This window comes from Schistocerca serialis, chromosome 2 (assembly GCF_023864345.2).
Source record: "Schistocerca serialis cubense isolate TAMUIC-IGC-003099 chromosome 2, iqSchSeri2.2, whole genome shotgun sequence".
Taxonomy (NCBI): Eukaryota; Metazoa; Arthropoda; class Insecta; order Orthoptera; family Acrididae; genus Schistocerca; species Schistocerca serialis.
The window spans coordinates 602,688,147-602,709,732 of record NC_064639.1 but is presented as its reverse complement, the minus strand read 5'-3'; the positions used below and the strand labels follow the sequence as shown (position 1 = coordinate 602,709,732).

The following is a 21,586-nucleotide window of genomic DNA, read 5'->3' as shown; positions in this document are numbered from 1 at the left end:
AAAGGGTGTTACAGTACGGTACTGATATCTTCTTGCCTCTGAGACCTTACCTACATAGATCTGTGGAATGCACTAGCTATGTACATTGAATACAGCATTTGGACAAATAGTATATAAGAGTGGAATATATAAAGAGACAAAAATGGATGCCAGTTATTATATAAATAACACACTGAGCAAGACCACCATTCGGACGATGTTTCTAACCTTGACCTGGATCTAAGGACTCACTAGTTTATCTTGTCAAACTGCAGTCGAATTTGCATGCAGGAAACTGGAGAAAACTACAACTGAAATTATGTGGTTAACATTGTAAATATTCTTTATGTATACCTCTGCGTAACTGTCTGTTGGTCAAGAATTATGTCCGGCAGTTTCGTCATGTGATTGTGAAATTGCATTTCTTCTAGCACATTCAATAATCTACGGTTTTCTGCCCCGCGAAGAATGGCGAGGTTCTTAGATATGTCATCAGCAGAATATTTGTACTCTCTTAAATGAGCAATAAATGCGAAGAGGTTGGGCTCACGAACATTGACATGTTCCCTAAATCTCGTTTTGAAGCTCCTTACGGTTTGCCCAACGTAAACATTACCACAGTTATAACATAATTACTATTTTATATACGCTGGACTGGGTATATGTCTGATTCTTATCCATGTTGTGTATAATGTGTGATCCCACAGTGTTCTCTGTGGGGAAGCCAATATGCAGCCAAGTTTTCCGAAACAAACTAATTGTATTATCGAAAATGTGATACCACTGCAATAAAATAACAAACCAATCTCGTTTCGTCGGCTGACTCTTTTTTAATACGAAGAGTGTGGAAATCTCACAAATATATTTTTAGATCACGTTGAAAACAAGTTCTTTGCAGCTCGTAATAACCTGATTAATAAAGTTATATACTATCGCCATTAAGTAGATGACCCTCTTCGAGTACACTGTGAACACAAGGATACCCCCTAAGGTCACAAGTGAATACCCATTTCACCTGACTGCATAATTCACAACAGTTCTTGCCATCCATGGTCCTATAATGACATGTTTTAGTCAGGTTCTATGTATTCTCAATCCACATCGTTTTAACCATCGTGATGATTTTACTCTTGACAAACAGGCCGTTTGTTGTAGACGTGGACAGTATACAAGTAATCTTATGTCTCTAGTTAGAGTCGACAAAACGCTCTGTGTTATCGACATCCATATGCAAACATTTGTTTGTTTATCCTTTGTATCTAAATATGTTCAGATGTGTGTGAAATCTTATGGGACTTAACTGCTAAGATCATCAGTCCCAAAGCTTACACACTACTTAACCTAAATTATCCTAAGGACAAACACATACACCCATGCCCGAGAGAGGGCTCGAACCTCAGCCGGGACCAGCCACACAGTCTATGACTGCAGCGCCTAAGACCGCTCGGCTAATCCCGCGCGGCTGTCCTTTGTATCTAAGACCACGGATATGTACCAGTACTGGTCTGGCAAGTAAATACAAGGTATGTAAATACAGTAGTGGCAACATTGATAGAACGCAAATTTAATGAACCAGCATATACAACTGCATTACATTCATTTAATGTAGTCAACCGCAAAGTCTGTTGCCTTTTTCTAAATGTCGGTAAGCCGTTTGGGAGCGTTGACAAGGAGTCCTGTGTTGACGACAGTGGCAGGGCGCCCTACTGCGCGGAGTGCAGATGCCACGTCAGGAAATCGGCGGCCTCGGAGTTGCTCCTTCAAATTCAGGAAAGAGGTCCAAGTCACAAGGACTCATGTCTGGTGAGTACGCAGGGTGTTACAGAGAACTCCCAATGCCACCGTTGCGATAAATGATTGACATTGTTTGCGACATGACCAAAGTGCGTTGTGATGCAGCACAATACGGCGATCGTTCCGTAATAATCGTGGACGTTCGCGCCGCTTCGTCGGACACAGACGTCAGAAATCGGCAATAGCAGTCGCGCTGACGGCAGTCGTACGCTACAATCAGCAAGATCTTCACACGACTGGATTCCTGTCGAAATTTTTGTGGATGTGGCGAAGCCGGGTGACGCCATTCATTCGACTAACGCTTTAATTCAAGCTCGTAATCTCGTGCACACGTCTTATCCAACGTGACAATACCCTGCACAAATGCCTCTCCGTTGCGGTATCTGTCCAGGGGATGCCAGCCAGTGCATACTGCTGTCATTTCTGTGCGTCGGTGAGTCGATGTGGAACCCAACAGGATGCTATTATCCCCGTGTTAAGATATTTCGTCAGTATGTGCTACACCATTTGATGACTGAGATAAACCCCTTCGGATAGTTCCCGGACAGTCCATCGATGGTCTACGGAAACAAGGCCATTCACATCGTCAATTCGATATTGAGGTATGAACGGCCGACTTGTGCCGTGCAAATCCGCAGTCTCATTCAGACCCGCACGAAACACCTTGACCCAACGTGCAACCGCCGTGTACATAATTCAGTCTCGCCACCGGCTTCACGCAATCGTCGATAACATTCTGACGCATTCTTGCCATGGTCAACCACGATTTTAATCCACGAACGTAGATCACGTATTGAAAACACGCTTCAGGGCGTTGAAATCAACACTCTTCGCTTCAAAGCCACGCAGCAACAACACTCTCAATTGGGTCGTCCTCAAAGGGACACTGTACATCGACAAAAGAGCCGCCTAACCGCTCCCATGTCCGCCCCCGGTAGCTGAGTCGTCAGCGCGACAGACTGTCAATCCTAAGGGCCCGGGTTCGATTCCCGGCTGGGTCAGAGATTTTCTCCGCGCAGTGACTGGGTGTTGTGTTGTCCTAATCATCATGATTTCATCCCTGTCGACGCGCATGTCGCCGAACTGGCGTCAAGTCGAAAGACTTGCACCCGGCGAACGGTCTACCCGACGGGAGGCCCTAGTCACACGACCGCTCCCATATCCTAATTGCGCATGCCTGACCTTCCGCGAGTGGACTACGTTGCCACTGCTCTATTTACAGCCTTTTTCTTTGGAAGTACAGCTCAAAGTGTACAACAAAAATCCTTTATTAACACAATTTAGTGATTTGAAACTGAACACGCCGCTCCCCTCTTCCAGGGCCGTTTTCTTGCACCCCAAATTCCGGCATAGAAAACTACTTGCGTCTCGGGGATATGCATCAACTATATCAGGATTAAGCACTAATATGCGACAACTATTTACCAAGGTCAGCCGTGGATGCATGTCTTGACCTACGTCTTCTGGTTGATAGTGATATCTTTACTGAACTCAGTTTATAGGAACTTTAATTTCTTGGAATATCTGACATGCAAAGATTTAAAAAAATCTGACCAAGGAACTAATGCTCGACAGATGTTCGTACTCGTATCCATTGAGAATGAAGGCTGTTACACAAACTAAGTTGTTAAGTTCAATATCACGTACATGCGAAAGGCTACCGTGACCCTGTTATCATTTCACCACGTAACCTTTATATAATGTCTGTAGTTTAGCCTATCAGAGATGACATTGTATCTAATTTACGTTTTTAACTATTTTCATTTGCACTCGAATTAGCGTTCCTCTTACCATAAACTTACTATCATATTACACTACTGGCCATTAAAATTGCTACGCCACGAAGATGACGTGCTACAGACGCGAAATTTAAGCGACGGGAAGAAGATGCTGTGACATGCAAACGATTAGCTTTTCAGAGCATTCACACAAGGTTAGCGCCGGTGGCGACACCTACAACGTGCTGACATGAAGGAAGTTTCCAACCGATTTCTCATACACAAACAGCAGTTGACCGGCGTTGCCTGGTGAAACGTTGTTGTGATGCCTCGTGTAAGGAGGAGAAATGCGTACAATCACGTTTCCGACTTTGATAAAGGTCGGATTGCAGCCTATCGCGATTGCGGCTTAGCGTATAGCGACATTGCTGCTCGCGTTGGTCGAGATCCAATGGCTGTTAGCAGAATCTGGAATCGGTGGGTTCAGGAGGGTAATACGGCACGCCGTGCTGTATCCCAACGGCCTCGTGTCACTAGCAGTCGAGAGGACAGGCATCTTATCCGCATGGCTGCAACAGATCGTGCAGCCACGTCTCGATCCCTGAGTCAACAAATGGGGACGTTTGCAAGACAACAACCATCTACACGAACAGTTCGACGACGTTTGGAGCAGCATGAACTATCAGCTGGGAGACAGTGGCTGCGGTTACCCTTGACGCTGCATCACAGACAGGAACGCCTGCGATGGTGTACTCAACGACGAACCTGGGTGCACGAATGGCAAAAGGTCATTTTTTCGGATGAATCCAGGTTCTGTTTACAGCAACGTGATGGTCGCATCCGTTTTTGGCGACATCTCGGTGAACGCACATTGGAAGCGTGTATTCGTCATCGCCATGCTGGCATATCACCCGGCGTGATGGTATGGGGTGCCATTGGTTACACGTCTCGGTCACCTCTCGTTCCCATTGACGGCACTTTGAACAGTGGACGTTACATTTCAGATGTGTTACGACCCATGGCTCTACCCTTCATTCGATCCCTGTGAAACCCTACATTTCAGCAGGATCATGTTGCAGGTCCTGTACGGGCCTTTCTGGATACAGAAAATGTTCGACTGCTGCCCTGGCCAGCACATTCTCCAGATCTCTCACCAACTGAAAACGTCTGGTCAATGGTGGCCGAGGAACTGAATCGTCACAATACGCCAGTCACTACTGTTGATGAACTGTGGTATCGTGTTGAAGGTGCATGGGCCGCTGTTCCTCTACATGCCATCCAAGCTCTGTTTGACTCAATGCCGAGGCGTATCAAGGCCGTTATTACGGCCAGAGGTTGTTGTTCTGGGTACTGATTTCTCAGGATCTATGCACCCACATTGCGTGAAAATGTAATCACATGTCAGTTCTAGTGTAATATATTCGTCCAATGAATACCGTTTATCATCTGCATTTCTTCTTGGCGTAGCAATTTTAATTGCCAGTAGTGTATTTTCTGCCATGCGTTTCTCGCGGAGTTTCCATATTTTCCTCCAGCCCCCGTATTTTCCTTTCTACCTTCCTAAAACTGCCTTCGAAAGCAGCGTGCTTTCCCCTTCACAAAACGCGTTCGCTGTTGTTCTTGCTTGTAGTATGTGTATGCACCAAGTTTTGCTGCCTCTTGTGCCTGCGACCGTCGTACCAACATATGTTAAAACAAACATACATCTTAAGAGCTTGAGCTTAATCACACAACGAAGGTAACGGACCACCAAATACTTATTTGATAACTGCCCGCAACTGCGTTTAACAACAGACAAAACGTCTGCGCCAACGCTGAAGGATAACATTAACCCTAAATATTGGAAATTTGAGATAAGTTCCTATAGGACCAAAGTGCTGAGGACATCAGTCCCTAGGCTTACACACTACTTAATCTAACTTAACTTACTCTAAGGACAACACACACACCCATGCCCGAGGACGACTCGAACCTCCGACGGGGGAAGCCGCGCGAACGATGGCAAGGCGCCTTACATTACTAAACCCTCGAAAAATTTACGGTTTCATCAGCGTGTAAAACCAGATATTTTGTACCTAATTTGGTATGTAGCTAGCCATTGGATGTCTAATAATTGTAACTGACTAATGCATAACCCATACATTATGACTTCGTTTGACTAAATTTCGAGTAGCAAAATTTTGCGACTGTTTAGTAGCAATGAAACATTTTCCCCCTTTGTGTTCTAGGGTTAAGCTACACACATTAGTATATTATTTTAAAGGTATTGTATTGTATTGTATGTCAACCGGGGACCTAGAAACGACGGAGAGGCTCCGTCCCCGTCGCAGCCGCAGTGGTCCACAACCCCACTACGACTGCCGCAGTCCACTTCACCCCTCCGCCGTGCCACACCGAACCCAGGGTTATTGTGCGGTTCGGCCCCCGGTGGACCCCCCAGGGAACGTCTCACACCAGACGAGTGTAACGCCTATGTTTGCGTGGTAGAGTAATGGTGGTGTACGTGTATGCGGGGAGCTTGTTTGCACAGCAATCGCCGACATAGTGTAACTGAGGCGGAATAAGGGGAACCAGCCCGCATTCGCCGAGGCAGATGGAAAACCGCCTAAAAACCATCCAAAGACTGGCCAGTTCACCGGACCTCGACACAAATCCGCCGTGCGGATTCGTGCCGGGGACCAGGCGCTCCTTCCCGCTCGGAAAGACGTGCGTTAGACCGCACGGCCAACCGTCCGAGCATTATTTTAAAGGTAATACTATATAGTTGAAATCGTCTGAAAAAGAACTTCGAATAAAAGTAGCATATCAATGTAAATGAAGGCATAACGTAACTAGCCACAGAATTTTAAATGTTTTTAATTTAGGAAATGTCCTGGAGGGTGTACTGCCTCAACCTGCGGGAGTTCCAATGTTTATCTCCGGTGCATTGTTTCTGGGAGCCCACCTATGTAGTCATATCTGCATTACTGTGCGATTACGCTTTTATCGAGAGCATTGCACTTCAGCGCAACACATTTACTGTTAATAAACTTCAGCAAAGGTAACCATTTTCACTCTCAGTGTTGGTGGTACGTAAAGCTCACTTTTCAACAAAGATATAGAGTAAAAATTAAATGTAGTTGTCTAACGTCGTCATACAGCAGAGTCACGTATAAAGTTTGTAGGTTTTCGCAGTATTGCTAGATACTCAAGTACGCGATTTATTGGATGGAGTAATCGTAATCATATTATAGGCATGGCTGACAACACTAACGGTTTGCAGTTTTGCTACGTTGAATACAGATGTTACACATGCGTCGCTGCGATTAGTGGTCAACCATTCTTCGGCATTTACCGTGAAGCACGACTCAAATACCGTAACGGAGAGACGCAACATTGCTTCGAGAAGGTTATTTCCTCCTCAAGCGCCTGCTGCGTGTACAAACAGCGGAGAAACTGTTTTAATGCCGTAGTTCACGTCTCTGAAAGCATGATGCACACTGTCAAGAAAAGGGCAACAGATTTGTCACTTATATTTTACCATCAGCTTTAACAATTCAGATGAATGTGATTAAGAATGTGTAACAACGAACTCTTGTTCAGAAAAAAACAGAACAAATTGAACGACCAGAGATGGGACGTTCATATTCGCAGGACATGAGTCGTGGAATGATGGCGGCATGAGGACACTTTTGATATTAAATTGATATGCAAATTAATTAAACTGATCTATTAATTATAACCACCCGCACCACCACGCCAAGGATGATGTCATGCGTTTTCCCCAACCGACACCATCCTCCCCACCCCTGCCCCTTCTCCTTTTTTCAGCTACTCTATTTTTTATTTATTTATTTATTGTTCCGTGGGACCAAATTAAGGAGAAGTCTCCATGGTCATGGAACGAGTCAATACATGAAATTATAACACGATATTAGAAACAGATAAAATGAAATAGAAAAAAAACATATTCAGGTGACAAGTCGTAAGTTTAAATGAAGTAAATCAACAATGTAACATTGGAACTTGCTTAATTTTTTAGCTCTTCCAGGAGCTCCTCGACAGAATAGAAGGAGTGAGCCATGAGGAAACTCTTCAGTTTAGACTTAAAAGAGTTTGGGCTACTGCTTGGTGATAGTTTCGAATTTTGTCCGAAGTTTTGAATTTAGGTGGGAATTTGGAATTGTGGTGGGAATTTCATTTTCCCAGGGTTGTGCTGCCGACCCACCCCACTCTCGACCCGGGAATTGGCGGGAAATTAAAAATGGATGGGCCCTTTCTGGGACTCAAACGCTTCTCCTTCTGGATGGGAAGCACAAGTGCACCCCCTCACCCCCCAACAATGGAAACTATCTAGATGCAGCAGAGGAAAGTTAGATTAGTGTACTTTATTTATTTTGGTTGGAAACTGAAGTAAAGATCGGTCCTAATTAGATAAGTTACCATAAAGATCTGTCCTAATTACACAACTATATGCATAGCTCTACACAAGGAGCACCTAAAATCGCAACAGATCTCAAAAATTGACGATGCCATACAACTGCTGTTATCCTGCTGGAAAAAAATTTCAAAATACCACTCGAAACTTGTGCCAGACACACTCAAACCCTACCTTTCACTTACAAGCTGGCAGGAAAAAGTCTTAAGTGGAAGGTACTATCTTTATTTTTTTGGGAGGGGGGGGGGAGGGAGGGAGGGAGAAATATGTTCAACTGATGAGAAGCAGATATAGAGGATTTTAATAAGTGTATTACCTATAAGCATACAGCTGACGACTACGTCTATCACTGTTTGGCGTCAGAGTTCGCTACAGACGAATCCCACAGCATTGATCGACAACCACCCTGCAGGTGAGTTAATCTAAATTCAGGAAATCCAATACACGCTACCACAACTGATGGAAAATGTTTCGCTGTTCTAATTACACATCGAAATCGTCGTGAAAAATACCAGCACTCATAATCAACAGGTCGTAAACAACACATGTACTAGGGACTAGGCTTTTTCAGCTGCTACCACTTCGGCATGACGCCTATGTTGACCACACCCGTATGCCGTATCTGATGGCAGAACCTTCAGTCCAATGCAGCCCCGGCGAGCATGTGGCCGCTCTTTGCTAACGATACCGGCATGCACAACAGGCTACAATGCCCACTGAACAAAGCAAGATAAATGACAGTCAATTTGACTGTGCAATTTGACTGTCTAAAATTTAACCATCCCCAGGAGGACCACAACCGCCTCGGGCGCCCACACACACTGGGACCACCTCCCAACCGAAACCGCATGCCGTTCTCGAATGGAGAACACTTTTATTTAATGTTTACGCACCTCCTATAGGCGAGCATATATTAAAAAAAACACAGTTGTGACGATAATTAATATCCTCTTTCCACGAAAATAGGTGCAGTCCATTTCCATTTAGTTTTATGAGCAAAAGTGATATAGTTTTTACATTCGACTGAAGTATAGAATTCACATATCTCTGTCCCCTCGCCTCCTGCTATTTTATGACATCCAACAAAGTGAAGAAAAAAAACTACAGCACTGCTGCCAATTACAGATGACCAAGCTCCAGAGGTCAGAATGATTTCTTTCAGTCTCATGGACAAAATGACATGACTTGAGAGCATCCCCCACGTTCAAATCAGTGTTTGTAAATAAATTGTCATGCACTTGTGTATTAAAAACATTTAAGACATGTGAAATAACATTAAGATTACAGTCTTACACTTTCACATGGCAGAAAAAACACAATCATTATACATTCGACAACAACAAGTTATAATTCAAGAGGAGATTGTTGTTTTGTACACTATGACAGATCTCATTTTACTAAAGCTATATTGCACTGGCGTTTATGAAACAAATTGTGAGAGTATGTCTTGTAAGAGAACCACCTAACATCACTTAGTAGACTACCCTGTAAGATCCCTCCAATATATAGAAAACAAATACTATATGTGTGATGACATATGACATTTTTTGCTCCATAACTCACCTCTAGCGATGTGTTTGTAAAATTTCTGTCATCCAGCAGACAATCATTCGCAATAGCAACAGGTTCTTGTGTTCTAGTTCTGTAAGAAATTCAATCATCACAGAACAGCCTGTTTCATGCAATCTACTCACATATCGGAAATACACTGTCATTTCTAGATTCCACAATGAGCTACAATTCAAGATATGTCTGCTTTATAATTAGAGGCTATGAAGTATGAAATAGCACAGGACTTGAGGTAACATGCATTTTTAAACATACAATCATATCGATAGTCATAAAAACAGTCATCATTCCACAAGAATAGATTTAGTCGATTTTTATTAGTTTTATGAGCAAAATCGTTGTAGCTTGAGAGCATTCAGCATGTTCAAATCACAAATTTTCACACACAAGGGCATTACATTCATTTCAGATATATGAAATACCTATACAGATCAGCATCTATACATCATTTAGTACATTTGAGAGCACTCCTCGTCGTTATTTTGTAATATCCGGCAGGTAAAAAACTACGAACTATCTCTACGCAAACTTTCACCAGTCATACCACTCCTTGTAATAGAACCTCCTATAAGATTTTACCATGTCTCTCTCTTCCGATACATCAAAAAACAAACACTGTCTGTGTGTTGACATCGAGCATATTACATACACATGTATCGCTCCACTGGAACAGGTGGCCAGTGGTTGCAGTCACTTGCACAGACTCATGTAAAGTTTTGTTGCCTGTACTGGAGTAAGACCACAACCAACAGACCATCAATCACAAGAGAGGGTTCCTGTGTTGTTCTTTCATAAGCAGTTTAGTGCATTGTTTTTCAGTTGTAACATATACAAGCAGTGTATGACTACAGCTTTGTACACTGTCATACACTTTGTTTTTCTATCATGTCTTTGAGGTCTGTGTCAGGTGCTAAAACAATATTGACACATTTCGATACATTGGCTCTCACAGAAAGCTGACCATTGCTTGGTGTAAACTATGCTGCTCCCACAACACACAGGATGGTAAAAATAAACGAGAGAGGCAATATTTCTCATTGACAAAAATGTGGAAGAGATCCCAACATATGGAAACTGGAAGAGCTTGTGGCATTTTAGCGTGTTTCCAAACAGCTATCCAAAGGTGATGACCTATACAGTTAATCTCATCTTCCCCATTGATAGGGGTAGCAGATATCTCGGTGTTCCATTCTGAAGTTCATTGTTTCCTCATTTTTCAGCATACCAGTAGATGGATGGGAAAGACCTTGTCAATATGGGTGGATGTACTGTACTAAGAACTGCAGTTGATACCACAATCAATTTTAGCAATTTCACCAGATGTTCTGCAATTTCAACACCAGCCAGTGACACAGCAGAATGCTTCCCAATTTCTGTACCATTGCTAAATCACCCCTTCACTGCTTTGCAAGTACCATATTCTAGTCGCTACAGTCTGGAACCACGCGGCTGATACGCCCGCAGGTTCGAATCCTGCATCGGGCATGGATGTGTGTGATGTCCTTAGGTTAGTTAGGTTTAAGTAGTTCTAAGTTCTAGGGGACTGATGACCTCAGATGTTAAGTCCCATAATGGTCAGAGCCATTTGAACCATTTTTGCATGCATGTCGAGGAGGGTAGCATTCCTTATCAGTGTACAGTAGACATGATAGGGGTGTGGTGATAAAACATAGGGAGAGATAGGTCCAGTGTGTGTGTGGGTGCCCGAGATGACTGTGCTCCTGCCTGGGGGCAGTGCAGTGTGGTTACATTTTAGATGATCAAGTTGCACTCGGGGTGACCATCTTTTCTCTTGCTTTGTTCAGGGGACACTATAGCCTGTTGTATATGCCAATGTCATTAGCAGATAGCAGCTACTTGGACAATGCAGCCACATGCTCGCTGGGGCTCCATTGGACTGAAGATTCTGCCATCAGATAGAGAGTAAGGGTGTGATCAACATAGGTATCATGTGGAAGTGGTAGCAGCTATCCATTTGTAAAAGCCTGTATCTCCACCTATGCTGGGGAGGGGGAGGAAAAGTGAGAGATCAGGGAAGGTGAGAGTGGCTTTAAGTTTGGTAGTTCCTGACCACACATCGAGGACAATGCATGTTCAACTGCTGCCCCTCTCTTCTGGTGTAATGTTTTGAGATGACGATTTTCTCTGGTCCCTAGTACGTATGTTGCATTATTACCCATCAGTTATAAGTGCTGGTATTTTTCACGACAATTTCGATGTGTAATTAGAACAGTGAAACATTTTCCATTAGTTGTGGTAGTGAGTATTGGCCTTCCTGAATTTCGATTACCTGAGCTGAAGGCTGATTGTCGAGCAATGCAGCGGGAGTCTTCTGTAGCGAACTCTGATGTCAAACAGTGATAGACATAGTCCTCAGCTGTATGATTACAGGTAATGCACTTATTAAACTCGTCTCTGTCTGACACCAGCATGTCGTCAATTGAACATAATTCCTGCCAAAAAATAAATTACCTTCCACTCCAGGCTTTTTCCTGTCAGCTTGTAGGTGAAAGGTACAGTTTGAGTGCATCTGCTGCAGGTTTCATGTGGTATTGTGAAATTTTTTCCAGCAGGATAACAGCATTGGTGGGTTATTAATTGAACAATGTAGGGGAAGGCGGGGCAAGACGGGGAGGTGGGGTAAGACGGGGAAGGGCTATAAGCTACAGTTTGAGTATTGCCATCTGTGGATAGCTACGTCAACATCATCAGTACACAGGCCCCAGTGCGTTGACATTGCTGAACCTTAGTTTCACGGCGGTTTCTGTGAGCTTTGCAAGGTACGTACAATTGTTATACTGATTTGCAATGTTTTACACCTTTCGAGGTCCTAAAACATGTGTTTCGTGAACATTTGTCCAGACTGTATATACAGCACTGAATAGTACGTCTTATTAACAGTAAACTGCTGTGTCAGTAGTCAATGTTCACTACATAGTGTTCATGTAGGCGTAATATAACCTGACAGCATAGTAGGGGGCAAGATGGGGTGGGGCAAGATGGGGAGCTTCCCCGTCTTGCCCCTACTATTTGTTCAACCATTACGTTCTCATCGTCTCGCTGCGGAACACGTACATTATACGTTGAATACAATTGTATATAGAAAGATATTCGTTATTCCAACGTTTCCTAACTAATTACAAAGTATGCCTTAGGCTATATGGTGAATAAAAATACACAAACCGTGCAAAGTCAGTATTTTTGCTATTCTTTAACGACTGACTATTGGAAATATGGTATTTACTATATAATATAGATTACCAGGAATGATCCGACTCAATAGTACGTTCCACGTGTTTTATTTCAGATGGTTCGCAAGTACCGGCGACGAACGTCTAGGCAAGATTGGTCATTGGAGCCAATGGAAGGCGCTGTAAATGCTGTTATAGAAGGTCATATGGGTTCTTTCAGGGTTGCTCGACAGTTCAACGTGCCACAGAAATCTGTGTTTCAGCGTCGGGGTGCCCACGACACTTGAGCAGGGACAGAAAGTAATGATGACGAGGCTGTCCACACTTGTGTACTACGTGAATGTAAGAGGCCTAAATAAAACGTACTGCCTGATTCTACAATTCGCAGAACCATGTTTCGAAACGTTATCGTCACATGATTACGTTATTCCAGTCCTTATTTAAGCTTTAGAGAGATGAATTCATGCCGGCCGCGGTGGTCTAGCGGTTCTAGGCGCGCAGTCCGGAACCGCGCGACTGCTACGGTCGCAGGTTCGAATCCTGCCTCGGGCATGGATGTGTGTGATGTCCTTAGGTTAGTTAGGTTTAAGTAGTTCTAAGTTCTAGGGGACTGATGACCACAGTAGTTAAGTCCCATAGTGCTCAGAGCCATTTGAACTATTTTTTTAGATGAATTCATGCTAGTTCCCCATCTTACCCCGCATATGGGGCAAGACCGGGAATTGGTAGTTTATGTTTCTAATCGAGATATTTCCAACTAAATGTAACAAGTTTGCAGGTTTCTTTGCATGCTATTGTAATTCAATGGTTAAGTAAACAAATGATAATCAAACCTACTTGAATTTGTTTATTTTTGTCCCTTTTGTAAGGGTTTAAAGTTAGTTTCCCCATCTTGCCCTGCCTTCCCCTAATTAATCAGTGTATCCGTTTGATACCAAAATTTTCCTCATGCCGCCATCGTCGCACTACTGACATGTATGTTAGAATGTTCCGCAGAAATTATTGGCATTTCAGTCACATTGGTTCACTACGTGTCCTGTTGCCTAGTAGACATAGGGTCTGCCATGTACTTTGATAACTTGTTCCATGCATGATGGCATCGATGTGCAAAAGGCGTGAATGGCATCCTGTGTTGTAGCCATCCACGCTGCATTTCTCTAGTTCCAAAGTTCATCTTCTGTGGTTGGCACTGGGGCACAGCGCTGCACCTATTGTTGCACCACATCCCATACACCTACGATTGGCGACAAGTCTGGTGATCTGACGCGCCAGAGCAAAAGGCTGGCATCCTGTGACACCCAGAAGGCATGTGCTCGTGCAAGAACAAGTGGTCGTGCGTGTCAGGATGTCATTCACATAGGTCACACTCGTGATAGTTCCCTGAAAGCTCACCAACTATGGTTTGTGGTTGTTTCCAACAGCATCCCACACTGTAAGGCTAACAGCCGTGTTCCGCAAGTCTCTAGAGGAACGGAAGGTTCCACATGTTTGGAAAAGAGCACAGGTAGTCCCAGTCTTCAAGAAGGGTCGTCGAGCAGATGCGCAAAACTATAGACCTATATCTCTGACGTCGATCTCTTGTAGAATTTTAGAACATGTTTTTTGCACGAGTATCATGTCGTTTTTGGAAACCCAGAATCTACTCTGTAGTAACCAACATGGATTCTGGAAACAGCGATCGTGTGAGACCCAACTCGCTTTATTTGTTCATGAGACCCAGAAAATATTAGATACAGGCTCCCAGGTAGATGCTATTTTCCTCGACTTCCGGAAGGCGTTCGATACAGTTCCGCACTGTCGCCTGATAAACAAAGTAAGAGCCTACGGAATATCAGACCAGCTGTGTGGCTGGATTGAAGAGTTTTTAGCAAACAGAAAGCAGCACGTTGTTATCAATGGAGAGACGTCTACAGACGTTAAAGTAACCTCTGGCGTGCCACAGGGAAGTGTTATGGGACCATTGCTTTTCACAATATGTATAAATGACCTACTAGATAGTGTCGGAAGTTCCATGCGGCTTTTCGCGGATGATGCTGTAGTATACGGAGAAATTGCAGCATTAGAAAATTGTAGCGAAATGCAGGAAGATCTGCAGCGGATAGGCGCTTGGTGCAGGGAGTGGCAACTGAACCTTAACATAGACAAATGTAATGTATAGCGAATACATAGAAAGAAGGATCCTTAATTGTATGATTATATGATTGCGGAACAAACACTGGTAGCAGTTACTTCTGTAAAATATCTGGGAGTATGCGTGCGGAACGATATGAAGTTGAATGATCATATAAAATTAATTGTTGGTAAGGCGGTTACCAGGTTGAGATTCATTGGGAGAGTCCTTAGAAAATGTAGTCCATCAACAACGGAGGTGGCTTACAAAACACTCGTTCGACCTATATTTGAGTATTGCTTATCAGTGTGGGATCCGTACCAGATCGGGTTGACGGAGGAGATAGAGAAGATCCAAAGAAGAGCGGCGGGTTTTCGTCACAGGGTTATTTGGTAACCGTGATAGCTTTACGGAGATGTTTAGCTAACTCAAGTGGCAGACTCTGCAAGAGAGGCGCTCTGCATCGCGGTGTAGCTTGCTCGCCAGGTTTCGAGAGGGTGCGTTTCTGGATAAGGTATCGAATATATTGCTTCCCCCTACTTATACCTCCCGAAGAGTTCACGAATGTAAAATTAGAGAGATTCGAGCGCGCACGGAGGCTTTCAAACAGTCGTTCTTCCCGCGAACCATACGCGACTGGAACAGAAAAGGGAGGTAATGACAGTGGCACGTAAAGCGCCCTCCGCCACACACCGCTGGGTGGCTTGCGGAGTATAAATGTAGATGTAGATGTAGATTTGACGCTGTATGTCTTGTGCGAATGCAAGCACTGTGATGCTGCTCCCCCTGTCTGCGGCGAACCAAAATGCAGCCACCATTTCGAAACAAAAATAGCCTGGATTCCTTAGAAAACACTATCTGATGCCATTCCTGTCCCCAGTGACATCGACCCATACACCACTGCCATCTAGCACGTTTCTGCACACTCGTTAAAGGGAGGCAAACCATGTCGTAATAAACAGCGATGGATTGTCTCCCCTGATATTGTACCATGTGTTACATTGTTCCACTGCTGCATCAGAGCTGAGGAGATCGCAAATATGTCCTGCAATGTCATTCGGACGAGGTGTCGGTCCTCTCGGGGAGGAGGGGGTGGTCTGGGTGATGCGCCCTGACCCATCTGGTTGTGTTCCACGGCCTTCCGTGAACCATTCTGCACACATTCGTTGCGCTACCGATACACTTCGTCCCACACAAGTAGCAATTTGCCGGATAGATGCATCACATTCTCTCGTGCCAGTAACGCGCCCTCTTTCAAACTCACTTATTAGACGGTATGGTCCACGCATACGCCTGCGAGGCATCTTGCACGACTGCTCAAGTCACACTGCTCCACTACCTTCGGTTTATAGCGACAACGAGAGCCGCAGCCATATTTTAACGCTAGGTGGTGTTGCGTCGCGGTATCTATGTTGACCTTGCACCCGCGGACCGACATGGTTCAAACGCTATCGATTTGTCCAGAAAATACTAATGTACATGTCCTGCGAATATCAACATCCTATCTCTAGTCGTTCAAGGTTTTCTGTTTTTCATGAAGATGAGTGTAAATCACGTTGTTTGCTACTTTGTACTGATATCCTAACACTCATTGGGTTTGATAATGCGTTTCAGAAAGGAAGTTCAATATCAACGGGAAACAGCTGTAATTTCACTTACAGATTGGAGACCAGCAACGCGTCAATCTGCGCTGTAGAAAGTACTGCAGGTATGGGAGGGATCACACAGTGACGGGAGCTGATTAATACTGTGGAGTTGCATTATCCCGAATTCAGCTTATTTCTTGCAAGCTGCCTACAAATATTTTGTATTTGACTAGTTTATTACTGCCGTGTCAGTAAAATAGGTATCATATTAGCAGATAACTAAAATATTTTGAGACAATGTTGAAATTCATAATCCTGCAATAATAAATATTTACACTTTGCTGCCCTCTGTTGTCATCGTATTAATTGCACAGTTCCGTTTCTAAAATCGCTTTCGGTTGTTAAGATTCCCTAGAATACACTTAAGGTGTCTTCCTTCCCCTAAAATGAGTAACCTTTGGAATACAGGATCAGTTCGTATGAAAGTTCGCATTTCAAATACGTGGAAAATGTGCATTCACTGTCGTTCTCGCCTGATTGTCTATGACAACAGTAACAGAGTGGTACTTGATCTGAGGCCAAGTGATTCTAATCTCAGTTGGATAATAAAGTAATTGACCAATAGAGGAAACAAAGTCGAGAAGCAATATCCCTGATCACCACATCATGGCCGCACGGGGTAGCCGCGCGGTCTAAGGCTTCTTGTCACGGTCCGTGCGGCTCCCCACGTCGGACGTTCGAGTCCTCTCTCGGGCATGGCTGTGTGTGTCGTCCTTAGCGTAAGTCAGTTTAAGTCAAATTAAATAGTGCGTAAGCTTAGGGACCGATAACCTAAGCAGTTTGGTCCCATAAGATCTTACCATAAATTTCCAAATTTTTTACACATCACGCTCCAATTAAGGACCAGACGTTGTGAGAACTACTCCCGTTGAATGTTCATGACACACTTCAAAAAATTGCAATCACCAATCCAGCGTTGAGTCTGCTTAAATGTGTTAATGCTATGGTGAAAGCCCTAGAAGTACCCAGCCCGAATCTTTATCTTGGAGTAAATTTGCGATCGCGAGAATTACTACATAGTATAAAAATAACTGCCTCGATCACGTAGATTTACTAATCCTTATTATGACGCGCCCCGCCTCTGTAGCTGAATGGTCAGTTGTAGATGACTGCCATGCGGAGGACCCGGGCTCAATTCCTGGTACTGTCAAGTGCACTCACTCAGCCTCGTAATGTCACTTGAGGTGCTACTTGGATTCCGTGGTCTGGAAAAAGGGCAAAACGGCTGGGAGAGGGGTGTGCTGGGCACATGCCCCCCCTATAACGCATCTGCATGACGTCGCAAGGCAGAGGGTGACACGGCGGCCGGTCGGCTTCCCTTGTGCCTTCAAGACCTGGAGAGGAGCTCGCTATTATGATGCATATCAACGTCAGTTATAATCAGATATATAAGATAAAATGTTATGTAAGGAGGATTTTACATAAGCCAAAGAAACTGGTTAACAAGGAACTTCGTGATTTTTATAACGTACTGAGGTCTAAGACAGCTCACCTAGGCTGCCAACTTCTGTAACACCCCAATACTGAGCACCAACGATAACCAAAAACTTTTACGCCGGTGAGCTGATTATTAAGGGAAGGATATTCACAATGTAGTAAGCAGCTAACTTACGTTAATCGGTTTAGTGTAAAATACTGTATCAATAACGTTGAATGCAGATACTACAGAGCTTTTTTATACACTTACAAAACATTCAAAATTTTGAACATCGAATGTTAACATACTCCGTGAAAATGTAAAATCCTATTTACCTATTTATTTTGCTTTATTTTCGCCTTGAATGAATACTGTTACTGACTCATGCTAGCTAAGGATATTCCTCTTCTCATCTTTCTAGATGAACACACAGCCTTGCACTCTCTTAGGGGATAGTACTTTGATAATATTCCCACGCCCGGGTTCCCGGGTTCGATTCCCGGCGGGGTCAGGGATTTTCTATGCCTCTTGATAACTGGGTGTTGTGTGATGTCATTAGGTTAGTTAGGTTTAAGTAGTTCTAAGTTCTAGGGGAGTGATGACCATAGATGTTAAGTCCCATAGTGCTCAGAGCCATTTGATCCATTTGATAATATTTCTATTTGTACGATGTCCACAATGGACGATTCACGTCTACTGTCTACGCTAATTTCTGTTTATTCCGAGTTGCAGTTGGCATCAGCTAGTTGAAATAAGACATCCTTCATTGTTGTGTCAATTTTTCAAACTTCAGAGTTTTGTTTGGTAAAAAATAGGCTGTATTATTTCAGATACTTTGACGTCTTAAGCTACAGTACAAATAAGGCCAAAACGAACTTAAACGCATTGGCTAATAATAAATAAAAAATTTTCAAATGTGTGTGAAATCTTATGGGACTCAACTGCCAAGGTCATCAGTCCCTAACCTTACACACTACTTAACCTAAATTATCCTAATGACAAACACACATACCCATGCCCGAGGGAGGACTCGAACCCCCGCCGGGACCAGCCGCACAGTCCATGACTGCAGCGCCCTCGACCGCTCGGCTAATCCCGCGCGGCAATAATAAATAAGTAATGTGATGTACCGTACCGTGATTCGGACAAAGCCGATACACGACAAACTCTTACTTCAATGTACTGATCGGCGACATTCCTGTTATTTCAACAGAAGCTTTACAACGATGAGGCAAATTAGGGGAAAAATATTAAACATGTGATTTTAGCATCCCATACGAGGTCTTCATGCGATAATTTTTTAACCTTCACATACGGGAGATCCTTTACCATGCTGGATGGTTGGCACACTACAACTGACAGATACGGCCGAAAAGTTGCCGCAAGGGCGCTACCGTGAGGTGTCTATTGGCGTACTAACAGAACAGTACACCTGTACTCACACAATAAAACAGAAAAAAGACATGATTCATTTCAAAATTAGTTAAGATTACTAAATGTCTGTGAGTTAGACTGTTCTGTTTATGAGCGCGAGAATTATGCAGACCGGCAAGTGGGCAGCAGATGAAAGCGCATGACAGTGTCTCAGTTTATATTGCGAAGTAGGAGACGAAATTCTGTTGTTCTCAGCGATACCGTGGCATGCGGACAGTTACTCGTAGACGCTTTTGGCGGTGAGCCTTTCATCGGTCGGGAGCAAGAGAGAAGTAGACTGGGTAAAACGCCTTCTGGTTGTTTCATTCCATACACATTCACGGCACAAACACCGCACTATAGCGCACAGTAGTCATCATCATGACATCCTAAACACTATCGGCTGGACAAAGGTACTGGGCGACAGGTCACCCACACTAGGATCTTGCCGTAAGTAAGTATTATGTGGAGTATGTCACACCGATACTACACTCAACCGATGAGTACGTGAACTCAGCTGCGCGCTACACGGCATAACCTATGGAGAACAATATCGAGGTAAATACCGTTTTAGAGATTTAATCCTTCGCTGAGAGCAGCTGCGGCGTCCTTTGCAGCGGATATCACGGACGAAACGGCAGCTGAGCGGCGCGTGTAAGTGAGGCGCTACAGCAGGTGCGTCGCTGGCGAGGCCCCGAGCTGCACTGGCTGGCTGAACTGGCGCGCCGCCAGCGCGCGGACCACGGGCCGCGCAGAGCACAGGCCGGACGCTCGCTTTCCCGCCTCGCCGATAGCAGCAGCAGCAGCAGCAGCACGCCGGCGCGGCCGACCTTGGCTGCCTCTTCCAGACGAGTTTGCGTGCGGCCGGTCTCATCCGCAACATGACCGCGAGGCGCGCTACAGGTATTCTGCAAACCCCCCACCGAGGTCTAGACGGAGACTGCGTTTTACTGACCACTATTTACATACCAATACGGACTACCGACATCTGCTTTTAAGGTACACTGCCTGACAGAAGAGTGAAGCAAGCAGAAGGGGAAGAGAGAACGAAACGAAACTTCACAGCTTGAGTGAGTTGTTGTTGTTGTGGTCTTCAGCCCAGAGACTGGTTTGATGCAGTTCTCCGTGCTACCCTATCCTGTGCAAGCTTCTTCATCTCCCAGTACCTACTGCAACCTACATCCTTCTGAATCTGTTTAGTGTATTCATCTCTTGGTCTCCCTCTACGATTTTATCCTCCACGCTACCCACCAATACTAACTAAATTGGTGATCCCTTGATGCCTCTGCAGAACATGTCCTACCAACCGATCCCTTCTTCTAGTCAAGTTGTGCCACAAACTTCTCTTCTCCCCAATCCTATTCAGTACCTGCTCATTACTTATAAGATCTACCCATCTAATCTTCAGCATTCTTCTGTAGCACCACATTTCGAAAGCTTCTATTCTCTTCTTGTCCAAACTAGCTATCGTCCATGTTTCACTTCCATACATGCCTACGCTCCATACAAATACTTTCAGAAACGACTTTCTGACACTTGCATCTATACTCGATGTTAACAAATTTCTCTTCTTCAGAAACACTTTCCTTGCCATTGCCAGTCTATATTTAATATCCTCTCTACTTCGACCATCATCAGTTATTTTGCTCCCCAAATAGCAAAACTCCTTTACTACTTTAAGTGTCTCATTTCCTAATCTAATTCCCTCAGCATCACCCGACTTAATTAGACTACATTCCATTATCTTCATTTTGCTTTTGTTGATGTTCATCTTATATCCTCCTTTCAAGACACTGTCCATTCCATTCAACAACTCTTCCAAGTCCTTTGCTGTCTCTGACAGAATTACAATGTCATCAGCGAACCTCAACGTTTTTATTTCTTCTCCATAGACTTCAATACCTACTCCGAATTTTTCTTTTGATTCCTTTACTTCTTGCTCAATATACAGATTGAATAACATCGGGAATAGGCTGCAACCCTGTCTCACTCCCTTCCCAACCACTTCTTCCCTTTCATGCCCGTCGACTCTTATAACTACCATCTGGTTTCTGTACAAATTGTAAATAGCCCATCGCTCCCTGTATTTTACCCCTGCCACCTTTAGAATTTGAAAGAGAGTATTCCAGTCAACATTGTCAAAAGCTATCTCTAAGTATGTGATGTTGTTGCACTGATTACAAAATGAAGTGAAATTTACAAAGAACTTTGCAGTATGGGCCTATTTACCTTTGTGGCGTTGCACACCCTCTGACCTCCATGCATCCATTGATTCGATTGGTAAGGGTACCGTTGTATCCTCTCGTGCGGCAACCTGACCAACAACTGTTGT

At 44.1% G+C, this 21,586-nt stretch overlaps 1 protein-coding gene across 1 annotated transcript in view; it reads right to left on the bottom strand.

The window, feature by feature from the left end:
- Positions 1–19,970, bottom strand: part of LOC126457643 (uncharacterized) — a 323,891-nt gene extending 303,921 nt beyond the window's left edge. Inside the window, exon 1 of the mRNA XM_050094116.1 lies at positions 19,821–19,970. The gene's annotated coding sequence lies outside the window, so the exon portion shown is untranslated. The remainder of the gene's footprint in view (positions 1–19,820) is intronic.
- Positions 19,971–21,586: the final 1,616 nt, after the last annotated feature.